The following is a 22,814-nucleotide window of genomic DNA, read 5'->3' on the forward strand; positions in this document are numbered from 1 at the left end:
GCTTCGCGCGAGAGAGAGAGAGAGAGCTTTCATTTTGCGTCGATCGGCACCGCAGTTCGCTCACGCGGCTCTCCGCAATCGATCGGATGCTGAGCGAGCGCGCGTTTGCCGGCCCTGCCTTCGGCCTGCGTGCTATGCGTACGGGAAAGAGCGCGAACGAGCCAAGACGATCGTGTTGCGCTTTGCTGCTCCCCCACTCCCCCCCCCCCCTCCGCGCGGTACGCAGCGCAGACAAAGAGCGTTTGGCCGAGCCGGTGTGGTTAGGCGTGCGCGCTGAGCGAGCAGCTCTGGGGCTTCGGCCGAACGGCAACCGAGCGCATTTACATTCGGTCGCTCGCTGACGGTGGACGTCACCAAAGGGGCTTGCTGTCGCTGCTTTCGAATTCTGCCGCTGGGAAACGGTGGCGCAGTTGCGACTTGAAGTGTCACCCAGCGTGCGCGCGTTAAACGGCCGTTAGTAGTTAGTTTAGTTGTTCCTTTTCTTTGCTGTTCTTTTCTGCTCTGGCGCGCCGTGTCACACAGTTGCGGCTGTTTGGCTCCGTGTAGACGGAGCGCGTGCAAACAGCGGAATTACGGGGTGGTTGTGTGGCGGTTCGTGACAGTGTGTATCGTGTCGTGGAGTATCGTCCTCCGCCGATCGGTCCCTGGCTGGCAGGCACGCAAGTTCAATTTTATTACCGTGCGAGCAACAAATTGGTGACTAAGCGAAGGGGCTGCCTTTATGCGAATTATTACACCCAACCCCGTCGCTGTGTGGGTGTACGCAGTTGTGTGTGTGTGTGTGAGAGTGAGTGAGTGTGCATGTGTTTACCCGCAGCTGTGCGTGTGCCAGTAGTAGTACCACGGCAGCATTCAATATCCCAGCTCCAGTGCTGTAACGCAATCCCGACAACAGCCCGGCAAATCCGAAAAAAAAACCTAAAAGACCCCTAAAAACGACTGCCCGGGCGCCGTCACTATTGTCACCAGCGGCACGGGGCGAATTGTCATCGACCACAGCATAGTGTACCGTGCGCAAAATTCAGAACACCCGAACGCGGAGCAAAGGAAACGTCAGGCCTCGTCCGTCCATCCAGACCCGATCAACCCGAGAATTTGTGCGAACAGTGTGCGACCGGTCCCCGTGCGGAGGGCCGGAGTGCGTACGGAGTGCGTGGGCAGTGTGCAGAAGGAAAACGAAATTCGCATACACAAACACACACACACACACACACGCAGAGAGGGTGGGTTAGTTGGTAAAGCATTGCGTGGGTTGTGTTGTGCGGAATATTGAACGCGACGCAGCGGAAAGGACCTCGCAGCCACCGGAACGAGAAACGGGACACAAGGTAAGCCTGCTTCTAGGAGGGTTGGGTGTGATACCGGGGAAGGGAATGCACTCGTACTCCGATTGCTCAATTAAGGGCAGGCACACAAATTGCAACAGAAAAACAAAACGAAGCTCCTTGGTGGCGCTTGTCAACTCGCTCGCTGCGGAAATTCAAAACATTGAGCAACTGTCAATGCCGTTCCTGGGTGCGTGTGCGGAACTCTATTCTTGTTCTATTCTCTGTTTTTCTTCCTCTCTATCTTGCTCTCGCTCTCTCTCTCTCTCTCGCTCGCCTGTCAGGGAGTTACAAGTTTTGTGGCTTACTGTCCGCGTGTCCTTGTCCTGAGCATCCGTTTTGTTCTTCCCTCGCCCCAATCCGCGAAGGGGGAGGCGACGATAAAATCGAAACGCGTGCCAAAGGGTCATAAGCCCGTTCCACGTTCTGGCACTGGCGTGTTGGTGATGGGGCGAAGCAGCAGGGTGAGTGATGAGGCAAATAGTCAGCAGTGTGATTTGAAATTATGGTAATTTAGGATTTGAAGAGAGTGCACGCATACACAAATTGAACCTTTAGTTTTTTTTTTGGGGAGGAGAATGTGTGAAATAGTTGACATTTTCCGCTTTATTATTGAGCTTACACGCGTTGGTGTGTTCATTTGCCAACAAGCTACAATTTTTTTGAAAATGTAAAAAAATAGAGAAATCCTGAACGTCGAAGAAGAAAAGGATATAATAACATGAACATAAGCAGAAATTAAAGAAGATACTGATCATAATGGATATAAAATTAAAAATATATAAATAATATTAATATAACCCAAAACCAATTAAAAGAACATTTAAGAGTAGAAAACGAAAGAAGAAAAAACAGCTTACAACGAGATATACGAGTAACACAAATGATAATTCCAAGGAAAAACAAACATAAAGCTATAGAAAAGCCAGCAAAACTCGTATAAAACAATTTTAAGTTTTATCTGCCAATCGTTCAACACGAAAAATTAACGAAAAAAATTGGTAATAACGATTGCTAATAGACAACTCCACTTGACGCGAAACCACAAACATCCGGATAATTGGATCGCCGAATAATTTGTGAGTGTTTACCTATCCCTCTCACCCTCCCGTGCCGTGCCGTAGCGATCGAAATTGAATCATTACCCATCTGCCGGTTCACTTTCATCCAGCCGCGACCTTCCCTCACGCGCGCTGAGCGCGATTTACTCGAGCGCAAAATTGTAAACAACCACCGAACGGGAGGGTATGGTCGGTGGTGTGCTGATTTTCTCTCCATCTCTCTCTCTCTCTCTTTCTCGTCGGTGTGAAATGTTTGCTTTTCCTCGGCACTTTTCCCGCGCGTTTGGCCGGGCACGGGAAAAAGGTGTGCCTGCAGGGAGGTGTGTCGGAAATCAGCTCCAATAAACACTTTGTCATCCGTGGCTGCCTGCCACGACGGCGGTGCCCGAGCCGATGAAAGTATCGATTGTTGAGGGCACGGCAGCAGCACCCGGGGCGAATCGACGGGAACTCATTTGTTCCGGGTTTTGGGTAGTAGAAATCGATGGCATTGACAGCGGACGGAGGATGGTTAAGGAGGTACAATATTGGCAGTAGATATTGAGGCTCTTTAACATTCAACATGGCATGGGAGTTCCGGCAGTGGTCTTTGCACGATTGCATCATCATCATCAATTCTCGGTTGTTGGAAGACAGTTCCTTGAGGACGCATTTCCCGCACCAGCCCCAGCAAAGAAACGAACCGAACGTCTAGCTTTCGTTCGGACACGTTGGGCACATGCTTTGCCGCTCGAGGGTTTAGCCTGTGCTGTGCTAAAACTAACCTACCCTGGAAGGTAAGCACACCAGCTCGGGCGTGGAAAGCCTGTCCGAAGCCGTAACAGTGCCTTAATGCTAGTGCCAAGTTCACGCGAACACTCCAATTCATTCCGTTCTGCCGGTTTGCTCGAGCCAATCCAATTTGGAGCTGCACTGGGCGGCGTGTCGCAGCCTCCTCGCGTGGCCCGTGCGTTTAAATGGCAGTTAAACGTGGAAGCTTTAATAAATTGGGACGGGAGACAACAAACGTTGGGAAAGGAAATGTCAAGTCGCACAAGACGACGAACTTTAGCTGGCCAAGGCAAGGTGGAGAGCGTGCGGGTATGTCCAATCACCTTCCAAACGGCCTTCCTACCACCTTCACCTCGACCTATGCTCGGGCTCTCTCTCTCTCTCTCTCTCTCTGTCACACACACACATACTGCCCCGCTCTGACGGGCTTTACGGTTGCCTTTCTCCGTTTTCCAACCGGCAGCGTTATGTCGCGGCGTAGAGCGTAACGGCGGGCGTAAGGGCCCGCGTTTGCTCAGTAGCATAACAAGCATAACAAAACTACTACACTGCCCTCCCTCCCTGCCTTTTACAGACCCCTTCCCCACAGCATACGCGAGGCCCGGGTGAGCTTTGGAAGGAAAGGTAAATCCGGTTTAGAAGGTTTAGCCGCACCTTAGCCCGGACCTGTCTCGCACTGTCCTGCCCGGTGACTGCCTGGTTTAAAAGCCTTCTTAAGGCGATTTAGCGACCCCCTCCCCCTCCCCCTTCCCCTGCCTCAGTGCACGGAAACATCGGGAGCACTTGCCGCACCACCAGGCCTGCAGCCTGTCGGGCCAAAAAGGTTGGGCTCTGTCCGATAAGACCAAAGAGAAGGTTTTTGGGGACCCATTCGGATCCCCAATTGGACAGGGAGGGAAGGATTTGGGGGTGTGTTCCCTATCTTATGCACGATTGACTTTTTTTTCCCCCTGGGACGGGCTTTTCTTTTGCTTTGCTTTCGTTTTCATTTTCCAAAGGCAATCACTTACCTTTCTGCAGAGCAGCAGAAAAGGCATTGTGATGTCGAAGGGTTATTTAATGCGATACATGCTTTAACGCATTCAGATGCACCCCCACGAGTGTCTCCTTGCCACCTCCACATGTGAGCAGCAATCGTAACCTCGCACTAAACAGGGCAAGTTTATGACAAGTTCCGACCAACGGATGCCCAACTTCCGAGGGACTTTTCCCGATTCTAGACGCCACGGTCGCTTCTCTCCTTCACTGGGCCTGTTAACGCGATGATTAATCGACTTCGCGCTCCACCGCAAAAAAAAAAAAAAAATGGACTAGTCGGTTTCATTCTCCAAAACTTTGGGCCCGGTTTGTAGCGTCTCTCGCTCATGTTCCCAATTCCTTTTGCGTGTCAAATCTTGGGCTCCTTGTGAGCTGTATGTGTGTGTGTGTGTAGTTAATTCATCATTTGAAACGTACTTTTTCGTCTTCCTCTATTTCTTCAAACCTTGCGTGCGTCCGGGCGGGTTAAGCCTGAATGCCTCGCCCTGCTCATGCCAGTGCTCATAAATCACCACCGGAATCGTAATGACTGTCCGCCCAGCTGTGCGTTTGTTTGGGAGGGAGGTGCTATAAAATGTTTGCCTCTTTCGTTTCCAACGCTGTGTACGTGTGTCTGTGTGTGGGTGTGCTACGTTCTTGAGTTTCCAGAAAAAAAAAACCACTCAAAAAAAAAAATGACAGGCAAACGATAAAGTTTTATTTTTGCAAGATGTTCAACCGCAAGACAGTGATTGCAAGTGCAACGAGTTCTGTTTTTTGCCGTTTGCTCTTCCGGGCAGCTGTGTGGGTATTAATCGGCTTGCCTGTGTCGGTGAACATTTGCTCACTTTATTTCTTTGGTTAAACTGTTTTAAACTTCTCCACATCTGTTGCAAACACAAGGTAATGATGTTGTTGTTGTTGATCGGAACATCAATTTAAAGAAAAGAAGAAAAAAAAAACGCCATTTGCTTTAAAGTATCGATCAATGTTTCACATGACCTTTGGCCGCAGCTACCTCGTTCGGATCTGGGTGTTTGATATTTGAAATTCAAACAGTTCGTCTGCATTTTAAAAATGTCAACCCATATCCATAAACAACCGTTCTACACATGTAAGATTACGCTAGGCGACGAACCCGAATTATTGCTGCTAATTTATTCCGCCACAGCTGAATGTCAAATTAATTAAACGAATAAATATCATACCTCGCAGCGTCTCAAGGAGCTTGGTTTGCTCGGCTGCACGTGCGCAAGTTCATTGCACCCATTAGCTATTCATGCAGCCCTGCCGGTGTGCATCATGTGCCGTCTCTTCTCCAGCGCCCTGGTGCTTCCTCTTTCGTAAACGTTCTATCGGCACGAGGCCAAGATACAGCAAACAAAAGGCGAAAGATCGGAAATCCCTCCCAAAACTTGAGGCCCATAAATAGAAAGTTCTTGCGCCGCGTTGGTGGTGGTGGTGGGGATCAAGCACCGTAAGCTGGCACTTCCTCGTTCATCTTTCTTGCGTGGTCTGCCCCGGGGTCCAGGGTTTACCGAAATCACGCTAAACGCTGCCATAAGTAACTTCTTCCTCCCAATTAGACGCTGATGATGAAGATGAAGAAGTTTCCTGTTACGGTCAGACGTGTGTGTGTGTGTGTGTGTGTGTGTGTGTGTGTGCATCTTCAACTCATCGATCTTTTCCATCCCGTCCGCTTAGCTCTGCTTAAGGTGGGTCATGTGCTGTTGCTGTACTTTCCCAGTGCCCAGTCCGAAGGTTGAAGACTTCCTCGAGAGCGACGGTCCGGCGTCGCTGCCTAGACTTTCGGCTGTGCTGCCTCGACACCGGTCAGGCGGGGGTCGGATCGGGGCCCGCGGCATCTTGTGACTGGGTTGAGGACTGCCGCTCTTGGGTACGAGCGTGTGGCTCGCTGCCAGCAGCAGAAGTGGTGGCAGTAGAACCCGATGATGCGCAGAGCCCGGATCGATTTCATCTTGATGTGTCTTTTCCCTTTACCCTCGCATGCTTGATGAGAGGCTGCGCTGGTTTGTCCGTTGCGGACAAGAGGTTCTTCGAAAAGGTTGCTGTTGAAGATGAGTGCAAAAAGAATAACAACTCCACCTTTTTGGGTTTTTTTTTGAATTTCAATGCTGACGAATTCGTTGGCGCGTTCCAGGAATTTGGTAATAAAAATAATTCCCGCTCGGCTCGTTGATTTACTGGCGTTGCATTCTTCTGCATAATTTTGAGAGAACCTTACCGTTAGATTAACATTTCGCTACGGAGGGAGCGCCAGGGATGATCGTGTCTGGAGCGAAGCTGTAGGCTGGTGGTGTCTTCTTTGTAATATGACTTAAAAAGCGCTTCCCCAATGTTTCACGTAACTAGATTCAAGAACTTCCAAGAACCAAAGTTTCCGTCATTTCACAATAACGTCCAATTTATAAACCAAAAAAGTAGCTCAAGAAAGCGATTTTATCAAATTACTGTACTGCTCCCACGCGTTCTGCAGCTGTTTGTTTGGTTGTCAAATTCCGATAGAGTTTTCGGCAGTGTGTTCTACCCGTCTCCCCCCCCCCACCCCGGGTACAGAACGATATGTCAGTCATCCCGGCTCTGGTGTCAATGACATTCCGCTTTCCGCAGCTCTCTATCAAGTTGCGCGACTTGTTTGCGCAGCTAAAAACACGTTTCGGAGCATTTTTTTTTCTTTCTAAACTGGACTAGAAGTCCTGAACTGCTGGCCGCCCGTCCGCTGGCTGCCCCGCTGCTGGATCGACTTTTAATTGACAAATGCGTTTCGAATCGCCGGGACGGTTTGTCGCCCGAACCCCTTTTTCCTGCCGATCGGTTCCTATCAGTTTCTTGCGCTGCCTTGCTGCTTGTTCGGAGCCGCCTGGCTGTGCGCAAACGAGCGGGACGCCCGTTTGCTGCGGCGCGTTTTATTTATGTGCAATAACAAAAGCAAATAAAACAAGGCTTTTAAAAACAAGGCCTCGCTAAAAGGTGCTGGTTGGTGCAGCGAAAACTGCACGGTGGCGATGGGCGAGACCGGGTCCGGGAGGGGGGGGGGGAGGGGGGAGCTAACCTTCTGAAGGACGGATGGACGAACGAAAAGGCAAAAACTCATTTGATAAAAATAAAAATAAAAATAAAATAAAAAGCACACACACACACACACACACACACTCGCGTTCGCACGGCAATATGCAAAACAGGCACCCCCAACCCCCCGATTGGGGTTCGGGCTGGGGAGACGGGGCGATAAGCGATTTTTATTTATTTCTGTGTCCGTAATGTCATGTCTTCCGCTCCCTTCCCGTCCTCCGTGCGCTCTATCCGTTCCCGTACTATCCGCTCCAGGTTCGTCGTCTGCGATCGGTGGAAAGATTTTGATTGCGATCGGACTCGATTTATTAGCGATGTGAATTTTCTTCCCTGCGGAAAAGGGAATTGCACCGTGTCTTTGCTCGCTTGCTTAAGCTGGGAAGGGAGACGGGAAGGGGGGGGGGGGGGGAAGGAGATAGGAGGGTGTCTTTTTACGTCACAACATTTGTAAACACGTTTTTTTTGCGTTTGTTGTTCGAACAGATGGTCACTTAATTAACACTTTTACGCTATAGTTCGCAAATGATTTGCCTGGCTAATGGTTATTGGAGTTCTCCTGCAGTGAAAATACTTTTCTAAATATTCCCTTAAATTTTTCATTTCTGTTTTATAAACTAATAAAGCCAACAATATAATAATGTTTCTAAAAACCTTGGCAACTTTTTTGCATGTGACAATCAAGCGCACGGAGGTATGGAAATGCTGCAAGCTTGAGACACAATCAGCCCTGGAGAGCCCGGCACGATGAACCGATCCGCTCATTGATAGTTGATTTTGTGTGTTTTTATGCACGCCTAGCCCAGCTCCACATCTGCAGCAGCATTGCAGCGAGGATTAAAATGGCCACCGGCGTATCATCATGCCACCATCAGAGCCTGGCTAAGTAGAGCTTCCCACTGCTCGCAATGGCACTTAGCGAGCGCACTCACTCGTTGCGATGCGAGTGACGGTTACGCGCCCTGCGTATTTTATGCAATCCTCTTCACTCATTAAAGCCTTGGGCCGCGCTGGGTGGCTGCCTGGTTCCACCTGTGCTGTTGCGTTCGTTGCAAAACCCCTCCCCTGCAAAGAACGGGACCGATTCATATGCCGATGTAGGTGGTAATCATTTATTTTTCGCAATTGCGACTGAACGCAGTGCACGGTTTTTATAAGCCTGCGCAAATCTTCTTTACCCAGCTACTCCGGGGGAGGGGGAAAGGGGACTTTAAAGTGCAGTGGCAGTAGGCATTTGTTCCGTCCGATTAGCAGTGTGCTTTGCTGCCTGAAAGAAGAAAGAAAAAAAGAAAAAAACACACACAGAAGCGGCGAGATAGAGAGTTTAACGGGCGGCGCCAGTACGGCTTTAAAATCTTTGCCCCCGGTAGCGCATTTTTATCTCGCGCAACCGTTTCCTTTCTAACGACCGGAGCGCCAACGGCCCACCGCTCGGTGGGGATGAAAATTACCCGCAGTGGAGTGGCAGAAGGGGAAGTCAAAAACTAAAACCGCAAGCCGGAAAGGCACCTAATGGACTGGCGGCACTACGAAAAAATCGCCAATGTAATGCCAATTTAGGGGCAATTTACAATTTGCAAAGACTAGCGCGATGCTGGGCGAACGGTGGGAAGGAAAGCTGGAACTGGCAGACCCAATGAACTGGCTAAAGCGCCGAGCTGAACGACCAAAGCCGTACAGCCACGTTCAATAATTGTCTTGCTTTTTTAACGCTTTCATTAATTCGACCGATGCGTCGATTGATTTGAGGGCTTCATTGAAATCGCGCACGATTTTAAGAGGTTGCCATTTCCACACACCGCATCCTTGGCCGCTTTTCATTTGCTCCAGATTTCGGCCTGTCTTACTTACTTCCCATCACGCACCGCAAGCGCCGAACGTCCCAAGAACTGGGACAAGCGTTACACATCCGTTAGCTTCGCTTCACGGGGGACACGAGATTATCATCCGGCGGCCAGGTTCTAGGAAGGTTCGGTTTGATGTGGACCCTATGTGGTCGAGGTTGCAGCGAACATTCCTGGGCGATCGTATCGCGATGGACCGTTGTATCGCGTTGGCGCGAAGTGGGTTGTGACAGGGAAAAACACTGACCCGTCCCCGTTCATTATCTTTCGCGAGTGTCCTTGGGAGCGAGCGGAAACCCGAGGTTCCCATTACTTTACGGGTCTCGGTTAGGGCAACCCCTATAGTATCCTTAATATCCTGCGTCCCCCCCCCCCGTATCGCTTTGGTTACATTTCTAGCCCAAGGTCGCCCTCGGACTGCTGTGTTATTTTTATAATGATTATCCACTTCATTCGGTATCTTCCCCTCCCTTTCAGCCAGAGTTTGGTCCTGATGCTCGTTCGTTTCCCTCCCCAAACGGCTTGGCTTGGTTTTCTTTAATGGCCGTTGATAATCTTTTCGTTCCAAAAATTCCACCGCTCCCGCTAGGGACGAATTTTTAATCGATGTTTGTTTGTTTTTCCTTTTTTTTTTATATTATTCGTTTTGGCGTTTTGGATTCTTACGGAGCGGGAGGTTTTGGCCCTCCGTGTGCACTATCGGCGTGCAAAGTATTTCAGAGGGGGCGATGGTGCGGGATCTGGCTCCGATTAGGTGGCATTGGATTGTGGGATCAAGCGATTAAACGGTCCTGGGAGGGAGTGAGCGAGCTAATGTGTGGCGATTGATTGGCTTTGCGCTGTTTTAGAGCTTTTGTTACTGTGTGGTCATAAGAACGAAGGTCAAGAAGTGGTGTGTGCAGGGGCTTTGCTTCAAATTTGATGGTCAAATTGTATTACTTACTTACTTATCCGGCGCTACAACCGCTTTGCGGTCTTGGCCTGCCTCAGGAGTGTCCGAAACCGCTCACGGTCTCGCGCCTTCGTCTGCCAGTCCGTTATCCCGGCCTTAATGGCGGACGCCTCCACGCCATCTTGCCACCTCAATTTGGGCCTACCACGCCTCCTCTGTCCTTGTGGACGGCCTAAAAAGACTTTACGGGCTGGGTCGTCCGTTTCCATGCGTACAACATGGCCAGCCCACCGGAGCCTGGCGAGCTTAATACGCTGTACGACAGTGAGGTCGGTCAAATTGTATAGCTTGAGAAAAATAATTTCAAATTTTATTGTTTATGTACCACCTGAATCCGTTTTTTTTCGAAACATACCTTTTTGTTAACTAAGCTAGGTAATCGAAACAAGGAATAACAAAGAATGAAACAAACAAGGAGATGTGGAAGTAATGCAAAAGCATAAAAAAAGGAAACAATTAGCTTTTTAAGATTCAATAACAATGGAAAAGGAAAAGACAGAAAGAAAAAAAGCAGTTCAAAACAAGTTGAAGTAAAAGAAAGCTTGGAAAAGCTTGATCCTAAAAGAAATAAAGAACAAATAGAACAAAGCCCATAAATGAAAAAAAAAGTAAAAAAAAGGAAGGAAAACATAGTATTGGAAGACAAAACAAAAAAAGATAAACAAACAAAATTAGAAAAAAAAAACAATTCCCATGAACCCTGCCTGCTTAAAGTGAACGTGTTCGCCGGCAAAGCACGGTGAAATCAAATGATCTGTTACACTATTTGTTGCCGTCCTGGCAAACTCAACCATTTTCTTCACCTCACTCCCCCTGCACCCTCTTGCGATAACAGCCCTTGGGCCGCTTGTGATAAGTTCGAGTAGACCTTGCAGAACCTACCCACGGTGATAGGCGTACCAGTCCCAGCAAAAGATCTCTGCCACCTTGCTCTAGATCTGTTTCTTCGGCCCCCTCCACCCCCCCCCCCCCCGCTTCCATCCCCTTCCCTGAGGTGATAAATTTTTATGACTAATGACTAGCAGTTTGTTCCGATTTTCTAACCGATTCCGCCACCGGTGCCCGCTGGGTGTCTTTCGTTCTGCTCGGTTGAAGTGTGTGGATTCGGAAAATGACGCCGAAAATCCATTAGCACACACACACACGCGCGCGCACACACACAGGCAGACCATTTTGCACCACGCGCCACCTCCCGAAGCCGGAGTATCTTTTTAGCGCTATCGCAAAGCGTCAATTTGAGCACGGCACCTTGACTTACTTCTCGACCCCCCCCCCCTCCCCTCAAAATGAAAGTAAAATTAAATAAACGTTGTGGTGAGGCACGAGCAAATGGGACGCCCAGCCAATGCCGCGGGACCATTTTCCGCACCTAATGGCACACGGGAAGGCGGAGCGCGGGATGTTCCCGTTGGTCAAGGACCCATCCCGCCGGCGTTTAAATCATTTTCCCACTTCCGGCGACAAATTAACACACTTTGGATGCGTGTGTGTGTGTGTGTGTTTTTTAGAAACGGTATCGTGATGGAATAGATAAATTGAGCCACTTGCGAGCGAAAGGACGCGCGCCCACACACAACAAATAGTGCGATTTGGGGTTAGCACGTTCTGGAGGAAAAATGGACACCCAGTCGCGTGCTTGGGCGATGAAAACGTGCGCTACCTTTCAAGGACGATCGCGTGGGGGGAGATAGAGAGAGAGAGAGAGAGAGCGCGCTCTCTTATCTCGCCCATCAAAATCGCTCATCGCCGTTTCATACACCTTCGCTCCTCAACAGCAAAGGGTCCTTTTTAGCATGTTTCTGCCGTTTCCGACGTGTCCCCTGGTCCAATCGTTCTGGCATTGGCCTACTGAATGATAGCAATCAACCTGTTCGACCGCGGCGGGGGAGGGTTTGAGTGATTGTCTGTTTGACGCGTCGCGTGCAATGATGTATCGGTGCGCCGGGTTCCGTGAAGGACACGCACGCATGTCCTGGCGCGTACCACGTGGCAGTACTTGCTGGTGACATTTGCCTCCCCCCCCTGTGAACCTTGTCGCTTTATCGAGTGAACCTAACCGCTGGCCAAAGGGCCAGGGTTGAGCAACTTGCGCTGGGAGAAGATTTTTCGTGTGATGGTTTAGAGATTAGTACTAGTGAGGAAGTAACCGTTTAAAGCAAGAGAAACTAATGCGAGCAAAGGAGCGTTACATTAAGGCGTGAAAGCTTCTCGTTATGATACGGAAATGAGGAAGCTAACAATCACTTGCAAGAGACTCTATTGAGATGCAGTTTGGAAAGCACTTTGGAGCGATTAATGGAGGAACATTTTAGTGCGGTAGACTGTTTGCAGCTTAAGATAAGCAAAGCTGCGCCCGGCTAGCAGGAGCAACCAACCAAGAATTCCAATGTCCCTAGTGGAAAGTGCGGTTAACGATCAATTCTTTCCTATTGATGTTGCTGCACCCTGTCGTTTGCGTTCATCTTCCCCTGCCCGCATTTAATCCTCATTATCTGTCAACACGGTTTCCCCATGCGAAAGGTATCGGTTACAGTCGTAGGCGCTCGGTAGCAACTTTCCACCCCTGTTACAATTTATGTAGCCCCCAACTGGATGGGGCAGGAGGCGCGAACGAAGCAGACAGCTGCGCTAATGCAACGCCTTTTCGTTGCGTGTTGTCACATGAATCGCGCTCGTCCGTATTTGATTTCAGTTTTACCAATTAGGTTGGTTTGTTTTGGAAAGGATTTGGTTTGCCTGTCTTCCACCTCGCGCTGCTGAACAAAAAAAAAAAAAAAAAAAAACAAAAAAAGGAAACCCATCGTCGAATTGGAGACGCTTTATGACACTGTCCATCTAATTGGTTCAGTTTATTGCTGCTGGAAAAAAACATACATTGGGGGGAAAAAACAGGGACACTCGGGACAAAAAACACAGCGACCGATATCCAATATACGATGCGTTACGCCGCTAATAGAATCATAAAAGCGAATTAGTCTGATGTTTTGATGCGTTGCGTACGCTCGGGCCACAAAACGGAGCCTCCGGAGCAGAGGACGAACAGCCGCCGCCCACCTGGGGAGGTTCGGAGTGTTTTTCGCAACAAAAATAATCCGACCAATTCTTTTATTTTTTCTCTCTATCTCTCTCTCTCACCGGCGTGTCCACGGGAGATAAACCGCGCGCGCAGAGGACGATGTGGCGCTGGCACCGCCGCCGTTTACGAGCGGGCATTATCGGGTTAAAGGCTGTTAAAATGCTGTTTCCCGCACCACAACATCGGTGCGACGGCGATGGCCACGGGCGAGCGAGAGGATTAATCTGCTCCGCAAACGTTCTTGCAGAAGCTAATCAAATCGATTAGGAATAGTTTCGCTTGTGGTCAATCTGCCCGTAAGTGCCATTTTTATTGGGAAGCTGGGAATGGGAACGTTGAAGGATGAACTTCTACCCGCCTCCACACAACTGCAAGCCAAAGATAGTGCGATGAATTGCGTCCAAATGCTTGAAGTGTTCTAAATTCTTCAAGTTCCCACAGCAAATAAAAAAAAAAAAACACCTTGAAACTACTGGTTTGACCACACAGGCCGAGCGGTGCCCATCGGGTCCAGTGTTCGGGTCAAGCGTTCGGGTCTCGCAGGGCCACCGAAACAAGCTGACCGATGTCCCCGGTTCGTTGTGGTCAACGCCGTTGCTATGGTGGCCTGGGTGTGCTCGCTATCGTCACAGTCCTGTCCTGTTCCCGCCACCGACCGGCTTACGGAAAGTGGAGCACACGGTATGACCGAGCGGAGCGAACTTCCCGGGCGGGCTATGGGGAAAAGGGAAAAAAAGGGAAGCGAAAGTGATGGTGTGTCCCACAAAGCGATTGCTTCTTTTTGCGACCGTTCGCGGCGCGGTGCGAGGTGCGCCCCATCACCATGCCTGGTGGACCGGTATCGAACCGTGGCTGCATGTGAAGGTATCCGAAGCTGGCGAGTCCTTGCGCCGGCCGCCTCGCGTAAAGCGAACTATATGGTAATGCCAACGGGGAGCAGGCGGCCGGTAGATGGCGGCTAGTTTTGGGCGTTCGGCTGGTCGAGATACAAAAACCAACTGACCGGTACCGTGCACCGCTTAGACGTGGTTCGGACGGCGTACCGATTGGACGCAACCGTGCGCTGTGTGTGAGTTGGCTTGCGTTGGCGTCCATTGTGTCGTGGATTTGCGCGGCGCTGTTACGTGAGGCAAGGTGTTACGGCTCTGCTCGGCGGGTTGTGACGGCTTGTGAGTGGTGAGCGGTGGCCGCCCCGTGTGGACATGCTCCACTTACGAAGATGTTCTCGTGTGTGCCCAGTGATCGGTCGAGCGTGCGGGACCCCGGCTAAGGTTGCGGGTGTGTCGTTGGAATGTCGTTAATTCAATCAACACTAGCGCCAGTGCTGTCCACCGCGCAAGGTGCATTCAATTAACACGCGGCGCGAAGATCTGTGCTGGTGCTGTGAAGGTGCTGTGAAGTGGTTGATAAAGAGGGGGAAAAAAAACGGAAAACGTCCAGTAAGGGAGGAATTCTGGTGAATCACGTTACTATTCGGTGGCAAGATTTGGTCACATCGCAAGTGGCTTGCTGTTTGGTCCCACCGTCACGTCATCGGAACGGGCTACGAGCTCTACGACGGACAGACGCCTGGACGTCTTGTGCAAGTCGCTGGTCCTGCCTTCTCCTGGTGCTCAAAGGTGAAAGAACGTCATCGGCTAACGATCGCGTGAACCGTATCAAATCTTAAATCAAGCAGTGTTCAACTCTCCACCGGTGAGGGGGGTCTTGGGTCGTCTCTACTCCCCACCCATCACCAGTCCACTATTACATTCTTCCAAAAGCTTCGTCTTCTTCAACCCCATTCGAACGAGCGCCCGCAAAGGTAAGGTTCACCACACTGGGTGCGTCGCGTTCTGTGTCGCGGTTTCCGAGGCACAGTTGACAGCGACAATAACAGTGCGCAGCGAAAGGATTCGATCGAAACGAGGACTGTGTGTGTGTGTGTGTGTTTCCGGGGTTTCAGCTTCCGGTTTCTAGTTTTCATTTCCGTGGACCGTGGAGCGGGCTCAGAGCTGCTTAATTACTGACCACGTGCGGGTAAAGTTAAAGGCGGCCACACACCGAGGGTCCTTTTCCTTGCCTTTGTGAGCGTCACGCAGAAAGGGTAGCCACATGCTCAGATGGTGGGGTGTAGGATGCAGTATGGTGCAGTACGGTGCTGGTGGGTGGCGTCGTACATGCATTTAGTTTATTTCCGGTAAAAGGGCAAACGGTTCGTCCCGTTTCGAATGAAAGTTGCGTCGATTTGTTACGACAGGGGACCAGCGCTTGATGTGGCCGAGTGGCGCCAATATTAAAATGAAGTTGGAGGGTGGGACGCTTGAGAGGAATGCTCGAGCGTGGACCGTGTATGGTTTGGGGCTGGAAAATGGATGGCAGTGTCTTAAATAGGAGTTTATTTCTGATACAGCGTACCAGTGACATTATAAAACCGGGCTTTGAAAATAGGCATTGGGACAGGACATTCTACTTTCTTGAAATGGCAAGATAACGCACCCTTAGTTAGGGTGGTATTTTTGCTGGAAGTTTTACAACATGGTTGGAACCATCAATAACATAGGAGGATCAAAGTATGAAGAAATAATAGGACATCTTTGGTACAATAGGAAACTAAATTCCAATGTTGGATAAATTTCTAGAGATCCTATTTCTTAGTTTTAACAACTACCTCATCATTGTACACTCATTTTGTACACAAACCACTGTATTCTTTTCAGAATATAATGCAAAGCTCTTGCAAGATGTTTAGAGCGTCTATTGAGTAAATATCTTATAGGAGGTATATATATATATATATATATATATATATATTGAATAGTCAGAAATAATAGGCAGCTTTTGGTTCTACAGGAAATTGAAGTATAATTCGAATGTTGGATAAAACCTTACAAGTATTTCCCAATGTTAGGAACTTCATCATTACCAGAGTTGTCTTCTATTTTACATGTTCAGAATCTGGTGCATATCTTGAGGTTTTGATACAATTGGAGATTACAGTCTAATTCCAATGCCTAAATAAATGTCTAGATATCCTTATTTAGTCCCAAGAATAAGACCATCTTTGTTATCTTCTGAATTGTCCTCTGTTTTCTTCATAATGTCATCTGGATGTACAAAGACGTATACTGAACAGTCAATTTGCGATGCCCAAAAAATATTGGAAGGCAAGAAATCACGACCACTTGAAACTGTGGGTGCCTTACTTAGCGCAATTGTCAAACGTAGTTCAAAAAGTATCTTCTGAAGTCTGTACCTTGTCTCACGCACACTCACTCCTACAAGTAAGAACTCTTTTTTACTGAGCACTTCTTTAAGAAATTCTTATGTGTTAGCTACTTGTTAGCTCTCGAGCCATCTAACACACAACTACAGCCAAACACACACACCAAGCGCTTAGTTTCGGTCCTCGATTCACTACCGGGCATTCGGAAGATGTTAGTGTGGTTCGTCGGTTGAGTGACTGATAAAAATCAAACCACCCCCAACACCACTACCACCATCCGCAGCTGGCAAGAAGGAAAAAAAAGGGAAAGCGAACTTTTGCCGGTACTGCCGGCCGGCGACACCACTTCATTTGCCAAATAGACGTCGACTTACACCCCGTACTCGTGTGTAAGATTACAATGTATGTGTGAGTGTGTGTGTGTGTGTGAGTGGCATAATAAGTGACCCCAAAGTGGAGAAAAGAAATAAAATTCGGAGTTGTTTTACCGCATCAGCGCCTAAGAATGGTGAGAAGGAAAGCGAAAGCGTTAACAAAGCTGCGACCAGCAGGGTTAGAGAGCTCTGCAGAGAGTGCTGGGTGCGTCCCCTGCCGCAATTGGGTCAAAGTTCAACGAAATCATCCACAAACAATCATAACAATCAACACATTCTGACGTTACTTGGCGCGGGTCCCGTACATGACGTTGGTTTGGGGCTGTTTTGCGGCTCGCCGGGGAGTTGTTGGAATGGGGGGGCCTGGTCGGTTGCTTTGGCACGGTTGACTACTGCTTCGGCAATATGCTACGGCAGTTTCGGTAGAACGCTTCAACCATCTACGAAGTGAGATTTCTATTTTCGGGGCGCACTGCCAAAGAAAGCCGAACTGTCTTGCTGGCTTACAAGAAGTGCTGGCTAATTGCATACGACACGACAGTGTGTAGCAGGTGCCCATTGTCTTTGTACCGTATGTGTGTACGAAAGGTAGAAGAAGACATGGCGTGAAGTTGATTGCACCAGACGCCTTTGCCGTTGCCCGGGAGGAACTGAGGCGATTTTTTGGTACTGCTATACTAGTTGGGCTCATTGTGTCGGGCTGTTTGCATACATGCAGGATTAAAAAACGCTCAATGTACACCGATTTAGAGACAGCAAAGTAATGCAAACGGAGCGTACTTGCCGATGCTCTAAACTCGCGTTCTTTCAGCAGTGTAACGTGTGTCTGGGGTTTTTCCGATTGTGAAATCGGTTCTTAGTCAGCTCGGTCTTTAGTGAGTCACCGGTTGCATTTGTGAGCCTGTTTTTACTTCGCAACTAAACATAACAAAATTACATATGTTGATACCAAAAAATACAAAATTACAAATTAAAAAAGCCATATACGTTCAGTGAAGAAATAAAGAAAACAGAGACAAAGAACTCCAAGCGTGTTGAACCACTCCCTTCTGCCTGTTAAAGACCTTTGCTTTCTGGCGGAAATGTTTCCGTAGGATTTTCAAGATTTTTTTTTTCTCCTCGGCAAAATTAGAATTATGTGTGCGCTCCTTCCCGCCCACTACGTTGTCCCTCCCCAGTTTGTCCAGCTTGAGAGAAACATGTATCCCCGAAAACTAGACGCGGGGTGGCCTTCTCCGGTGTCAAAGCGGTGCCCTGTGCAATTGGTGCTGGTAGACCAGGCGCTGCCGCGTTAGTGTGCGGTCAATTTGGGCAAAAATCAAACGTCAAATATGAATATTCAGCTTGCCCGTTGGTAACGGGGCCGCTACCCGTGTACGTGGGTCAATGCGGCGAGCGTGTTCGTGGTACGATAGCGTTAGAACGGTGTGTTTGTATGTTTGTGTAGCATTTTTTTTCCCCCGGGGGCAGGAAAAGCCATCGACCCCTTGAAAATGCCGGCCGGTTTTGGGGCGAAATTTTCCTGCGTTTCATGCGGTTGTGGCATTCCGAGGCACGATTATACGTGCTTTGTGTCTGACTGGTGGCAAAATTGTTTACTTTAATAGTCCCTTCAGGTATAGAACGTAAAGATAGAGTAAGAAATATTCATAAGATTCAATTAAGTTATGTTTCTAGAACAAATAATAAGGTACGCTTTTTTTCGTTTTTTTTCTTTGCAGACTTTGGCTCGTGACTTTAAAAAGTAAGAAAACGGTGTGTTTTTATTAGTATTATCTCATTTAAAGTTTTGCATCAGTACGTTTAGGTCCTTAAAGCATACTTCCTTTACAATCATTTCAATAGTTCGTTATCGCATCTTGAAATGTTCCTTCGGACTTAAACGTCGTAAAAACTAGCTTAATAGTGATGGTGTTACGGTGGCGCCATCTGTGTTGCGCGAAACGCTGACACGCGCTTGTCAACAATCAAACTGTGTTTTGGCGTATTCTGACTGCTGCTGCCCGCTTTCCTCAATCAAACCTTTTAAGACAGCGTCATCGTGGTGGCTTCAATCAAATCGAAAAGTTGGCAGAACGAAACACACAGCTATGGATTGTGCTTCTGCTGGCAATGGCCGCAGGCGGTCGAACCCGCGGCCATGCCCATCGAAGCGATCCGGCTAGAAGGTGGGTGCGCGAAGAAGTGTGGTTGTTGTATGGAGAGAAGAGGTGAAGATTATTAATTCATTAAAATACGTTATTGCTCGTTAAACATTGGAGAGATTCGATCCAACGTCCTGTGTTGTACAAGTCCAAGCGCTTGACAGGGCACTGTGCGACAAGTCCGGCGATTGAAGGGTCCCAAGTGGAGCACATTCAAACCTAACGTTCAAGAGAACAAGAAAAAAGTATTTTTAATAAGGCGCGCACCGTAGGCAACGCTGCGGTGCAAAAGTAAGATAATAAAGTATGTCACCTTCATCTGTGAAGGTAATTATTGCTGCCATCTGGGCCCACACGGTGAAGACCGCACCTAAAAACACAAACGGCCCGTTTTACGGTTTTTGGGGTGCGTCAAGGGTCATGCAATCGCTGCCAGCTGCCCACCATGGTGCCACGTTAATTATTCCAATACGAAAAATATGACAGACCAGCAAGGTGGCTTCCAAAAATTGCACCATTGCGCTTTAATCAGTCACCACTCCCCGGTTCGCACGTGAAGGCCTGGCCTGCGATTAGTCCGTTTCCTTTTTTCTCTCCCCTCCTCTCTCTCTCTCTCTCTCTTTCTCCTGTGTCCCACGGGCAGGGTAGAGGCGGTACAAATTTAAACAAAAAATCAAACAAATCTCAAATCATCGCAGAGCGTGTGTTATGCAAACAGGGACGCACAATATTTGGCCGCGAAAAAACACTCACCATTTCCGTTCGGTTGTTTACCCTTTTGCGCTGTTTTGTAAGCATACGCGCTGCGTTGCGCTGGACATTTTGAGCTGTGTGTTTTGGTTGTTGTTGTCGACCTACCCCGAGTGGACGGATAGAGATGTGACCTAAGGTTTACGGGCATTGTTTGGGACCGTCTTTTTGCTGCTGGCTTCGGGGCAAAAGGGTTTCGAGCTGGAGATATTCCAACCAACCAAGAACATGTTGCACCTATGTCCAGCTGGGGAAGGATTTAAGTTTTACACTAACAAAGTTTTGCTGCTGACGGCAGGCAACTGGCATCGAGCTGGGCACGTTTCGCCCGCAGCGTGCGTGGTGCAAATTTGTGTTTATTTTTGTACGCCGTGATACGCAAACAACTGCTCAGTCGTACCCCTGCCCGTACACACCTACACAGCCGAGGGTTTGTTTGGAAACATCTGTTGCAAAATTGGTTTCTTCTCTTGCTGGTTGGTCGAGGAGTTGGAGCAAGTGTTTGTTTATTGTAAACTATTTACACACGATTAGGTAGGGAGCCTTGCTGGGGCGCCACTTGCGTGATTATTTGACAAGCTTTATGAGGTGCAATCAGAACTTTTATTGCCTTGTTTGCACGGCTGCAGTGGAATGTCTTGAAGTTTGCAGAGCTTTGGTGGAAGTTGTCCTTCGCGACAAATTATTTTCAATTTATGTTAAACAAGCCTCACCATCGAACGTGACCAAATTGAATTCCATAAAGTTTACATGTCAGACGATATCATTACATTTTTATTACTATCATATTCAAAATAGTTTTTAAAGTTGAGCCAAAAAGCTAATTATGTTATATTTTTGCGCTAGATAGTGGCTTCAAGAGCGACGCAGATGCGTCATATAGAAAAGAGAAATGCTTGATGATGGAATTTTAATCTGCAACGCACTACAACATTGACTGTTGGTTCCTTTTGCATCTTTCGCGTCTGACACATGTCTGCGTGAAAGTAATTCCTTCTGAAGATTTTTCTTCCTACTCATCACAACACACACACACACACAACCTCCGGAGGCCGGAAACCGTGTACCATTTCGCCCCATTTTTTGTTTGTTTGCTGTTCGGCGCCGTCTGTTCCCTGCGTGCGCGCGTTGGGGCATTATTTCACTTCCTGTTTTCCAGCGCTGCCGACATTGCATCTCGAGCGCCCGGGAGCGCGCAAAACCCATTCGCGAGTGATTATTATTGCCATTATTATTGGCTGCCGCGAGACACGAGACGTTGCATCCATTATGCAACCGCCCGGTCCCGTCCCTTCCGCACTTTCTTCACACTGTGCGACAGTCTCACAGGCCACAGGCCGTCGCCGCAGTCCGCGAAAGTGAAAGTACGACCGACGGGACTGAGACCGGCCCAAGGGATAGAGGGGGGGGGGGGGGGGTGTAAGAATTGGGCTTCAGAGGTGCCGCAGTGTCCGGGCGGACAGGGCTGCTGCGTTTCGGGGTCGATTGATTGTTACTTTCGCCGCCATTGCGCCCTCCGTGTTCGCCATGTGCAAGTCCCACGCGCTTGATTTTTTGCGCTTCCAGTCCTCATACAAGGTGTGGCTCGCAGGAGAGAGAGAGAGAGTGAAAGAGGAAACGGGCAAAAGAAAGCAGCAGCTCTCTGGATGGTTTATGCTGCAGTTTAGTGCAGGCTGCAGCAAGCATGCTGCACCCTTTCGCAACCCCTAAATGAGTTGCGGTTGAGTCCGTCCAAAATCCGTATCCGCAGTTTTACGTCGAACAAAAACAAAAAAAGATATAAAATATCTGGAATGTTGCTCGATAACGTTGGAATGGTAAACATTCTATTGTGCGCTGTGACAAATGGCAATGTGATGTAGAAATAAAAAGCAAAAAGTTGTTTAAAGCTTTAATGTGAAGCAAGTATCAATGGAGCAAAAGACAACGAAACGAATACGCGATCACGTACGACCTCGAGCGTCTGTATCCGGTTCTGCCGTACAGAAAGAGCGAAAGAGAGATAGAAATTCGCTTACAGTTATCGTCGGTGTGCCGTTGGCCACTCGGCAGCTTTGCAGACTTCCGTTGAGATGCGTTTTTTGTGTGTGTGTGTGATCCTTTTTTAAATGATTCGTTCGCTGGAATCTGGTCCATGGTTTTGAATGCGTGCATTCTTGGCCTGATTATTTTGCCAGCCTTGAAAGGGGGCCTTTGGTTTGCCTGCTTCATCGTACAAATTTTAACCAAATGCTTTGCTTTTTGTAATATTCTTCCTTGTGTGCTTTTTTTTATTGCCTCTATAAGATTATTCCATTCAAACACTTCAATTTCTCTAATAGCTGATGTACATTTCACTGAGTGTTGTTGTTGCTTTTCCCACACGGGAACTGTTGCCCTTGATGAACTGAGGAACCAAGAGCTCCCCAAACGGGTTCGTGCTGTGTACGTTCGTTTAGGTCACCGTGCTTGGATCCTTGCCTTTATCGTATCGATCTTCGTTTGCTCATGTTTCGTTCCAAAGTGCCAATAGGGGGAACGAAGCTTCTTGTCATTTCGTTGCGTGCTCGATTCATTACTGTCCGACCGCTTTCTTTCACTCTCGCAGCACTTTAAATTACAATTTTCAAAGCTCATGAAGGTAAATGAGAATCATTGCTTATTTTTCACCACGAGCTCCCCCGGTATTATGTAAAATGGAAGCTGCAGCTTGCGTTGGTTCTACTCTTAATTGAATTTTCGCCTTCTCACCCGCAACCTCATTTCTGGCACGGCCACAGCACATAAAGCTGAGGCCATCTTTTTCAATAAGGAAAAAACTTGTTTTCTTGACACCGCTCAATCGCCTTTTGCCCCCCCCCCCCCCTCTCCCCCGTAGCAGGCTGGCAGAGTTTTCCATCCTCAAATAGGAAAAGGATACGTGGGAGCAAACGAACGAGGGAACAGGGCAAGCAAAAAAAAAAACAAAAAAACGCAAACACGAACGAAACGCCACAAAGAGAAATGGCTCCGGGGCGCGCGCGGGAAAAAAAAACGTGTTGATCTTCGATCCGGTAACCCAGATTCACGGCAGACGGTTCGGTTTTTATGCTGAGCTACAGTGGTTGTTCGTTTTTTTTTGCGCTGTACCGGAGCAATATACAAGAAAAGAACGCAAAAAATCTCATCCAACGATCGGCATCAATGCTGGAATGACGGCTAACCTTTAGCAAAGGAAATGCTGCCG

The 22,814-nt window shown here is 48.5% G+C and overlaps 1 protein-coding gene across 9 annotated transcripts in view; it reads left to right on the forward strand.

Moving 5' to 3' along the window:
• Nucleotides 1–294: 294 nt before the first annotated feature.
• LOC120950297 (cadherin-86C) overlaps nt 295–22,814 on the forward strand; it is a 114,004-nt gene continuing 91,484 nt past the window's right edge. For 2 of the 9 annotated variants that reach the window (XM_040368227.2, XM_040368313.2), the window contains exons 1-2: nt 301–1,328; nt 18,437–18,883. The gene's annotated coding sequence lies outside the window, so the exon portion shown is untranslated. Of the gene's footprint in view, nt 1,329–11,922; nt 14,941–18,436; nt 18,884–22,814 lie in introns of those variants that run through there. The other 7 variants (XM_049609560.1, XM_049609420.1, XM_049609447.1 and 4 more) reach the window with 7 other exon arrangements.

This window comes from Anopheles coluzzii, chromosome X (assembly GCF_943734685.1).
Source record: "Anopheles coluzzii chromosome X, AcolN3, whole genome shotgun sequence".
NCBI lineage: Eukaryota > Metazoa > Arthropoda > Insecta > Diptera > Culicidae > Anopheles > Anopheles coluzzii.